This window comes from Schistocerca gregaria, unplaced genomic scaffold (genome assembly GCF_023897955.1).
Source record: "Schistocerca gregaria isolate iqSchGreg1 unplaced genomic scaffold, iqSchGreg1.2 ptg000923l, whole genome shotgun sequence".
Lineage (NCBI taxonomy): Eukaryota > Metazoa > Arthropoda > Insecta > Orthoptera > Acrididae > Schistocerca > Schistocerca gregaria.
Genome location: NW_026062280.1, coordinates 70,001 through 72,500, shown reverse-complemented (window position 1 = coordinate 72,500; position 2,500 = coordinate 70,001).

Here is a 2,500-nt window from a genome sequence, read left to right as displayed (position 1 = left end):
TTAGGCAAAGGGACAACGTGGGTTAGGTTAAGGGACAACGTGGGTTAGGTTAAGGGACAACGTGGGTTAGGTTAAGGGACAACGTGGGTTAGGTTAAGGGACAACGTGGGTTAGGTTAAGGGACAACGTGGGTTAGGTTAAGGGACAACGTGGGTTAGGTTAAGGGACATACGTGGGTTAGGTTAAGGGACAACGTGGGTTAGGTTAAGGGACAACGTGGGTTAGGTTAAGGGACAACGTGGGTTAGGTTAAGGGACAACGTGGGTTAGGTTAAGGGACAACGTGGGTTAGGTTAAGGACAACGTGGGTTAGGTTAAGGGACAACGTGGGTTAGGTTAAGGGACAACGTGGGTTAGGTTAAGGGACAACGTGGGTTAGGTTAAGGGACAACGTGGGTTAGGTTAAGGGACAACGTGGGTTAGGTTAAGGGACAACGTGGGTTAGGTTAAGGGACAACGTGGGTTAGGTTAAGGGACAACGTGGGTTAGGTTAAGGGACAACGTGGGTTAGGTTAAGGGACAACGTGGGTTAGGTTAAGGGACAACGTGGGTTAGGTTAAGGGACAACGTGGGTTAGGTTAAGGGCAACGTGGGTTAGGTTAAGGGACAACGTGGGTTAGGTTAAGGGACAACGTGGGTTAGGTTAAGGGACAACGTGGGTTAGGTTAAGGGACAACGTGGGTTAGGTTAAGGGACAACGTGGGTTAGGTTAAGGGACAACGTGGGTTAGGTTAAGGGACAACGTGGGTTAGGTTAAGGACAACGTGGGTTAGGTTAAGGGACAACGTGGGTTAGGTAAGGGACAACGTGGGTTAGGTTAAGGGACAACGTGGGTTAGGTTAAGGGACAACGTGGGTTAGGTTAAGGGACAACGTGGGTTAGGTTAAGGGACAACGTGGGTTAGGTTAAGGGACAACGTGGTTAGGTTAAGGGACAACGTGGGTTAGGTTAAGGGACAACGTGGGTTAGGTTAAGGGACAACGTGGGTTAGGTTAAGGGACAACGTGGGTTAGGTTAAGGGACAACGTGGGTTAGGTTAAGGGACAACGTGGGTTAGGTTAAGGGACAACGTGGGTTAGGTTAAGGGACAACGTGGGTTAGTTAAGGGACAACTTGAGTTAGGTTAAGGGACAACTTGAGTTAGGTTAAGGGACAACTTGAGTTAGGTTAAGGGACAACTTGAGTTAGGTTAAGGGACAACTTGAGTTAGGTTAAGGGACAACTTGAGTTAGGTTAAGGGACAACTTGAGTTAGGTTAAGGGACAACTTGAGTTAGGTTAAGGGACAACTTGAGTTAGGTTAAGGGACAACTTGAGTTAGGTTAAGGACAACTTGAGTTAGGTTAAGGGACAACTTGAGTTAGGTTAAGGGACAACTTGAGTTAGGTTAAGGGACAACTTGAGTTAGGTTAAGGGACAACTTGAGTTAGGTTAAGGGACAACTTGAGTTAGGTTAAGGGACAACTTGAGTTAGGTTAAGGGACAACTTGAGTTAGGTTAAGGGACAACTTGAGTTAGGTTAAGGGACAACTTGAGTTAGGTTAAGGGACAACTTGAGTTAGGTTAAGGGACAACTTGAGTTAGGTTTAAGGGACAACTTGAGTTAGGTTAAGGGACAACTTGAGTTAGGTTAAGGGATAATGTGGTACAACCACAGTTAGGTTAAGGGATAATGTGGTACAACCACAGTTAGGTTAAGGGATAATGTGGTACAACCACAGTTAGGTTAAGGGATAAGTGGTACAACCACAGTTAGGTTAAGGGATAATGTGGTACAACCACAGTTAGGTTAAGGGATAATGTGGTACAACCACAGTTAGGTTAAGGGATACTGTGGTACAACCACAGTTAGGTAAGGGATAATGTGGTACAACCACAGTTAGGTTAAGGGATAATGTGGTAACAACCACAGTTAGGTTAAGGGATAATGTGGTACAACCACAGTTAGGTTAAGGGATAATGTGGTACAACCACAGTTAGGTTAAGGGATAATGTGGTACAACCACAGTTAGGTTAAGGGATAATGTGGTACAACCACAGTTAGGTTAAGGGATAATGTGGTACAAACCACAGTTAGGTTAAGGGATAATGTGGTACAACCACAGTTAGGTTAAGGGATAATGTGGTACAACCACAGTTAGGTTAAGGGATAATGTGGTACAACCACAGTTAGGTTAAGCGATAATGTGGTACAACCACAGTTAGGTTAAGCGATAAAGTGGTACAACCACAGTTAGGTTAAGCGATAATGTGGTACAACCACAGTTAGGTTAAGCGATAATGAGGTACAACCACAGTTAGGTTAAGCGATAATGTGGTACAACCACAGTTAGGTTAAGCGATAATGTGGTACAACCACAGTTAGGTTAAGCGATAATGTGGTACAACCACAGTTAGGTTAAGCGATAATGTGGTACAACCACAGTTAGGTTAAGCGATAATGTGGTACAGCCACAGTTTAGGTTAAGCGATAATGTGGTACAGCCACAGTTAGGTTAAGCG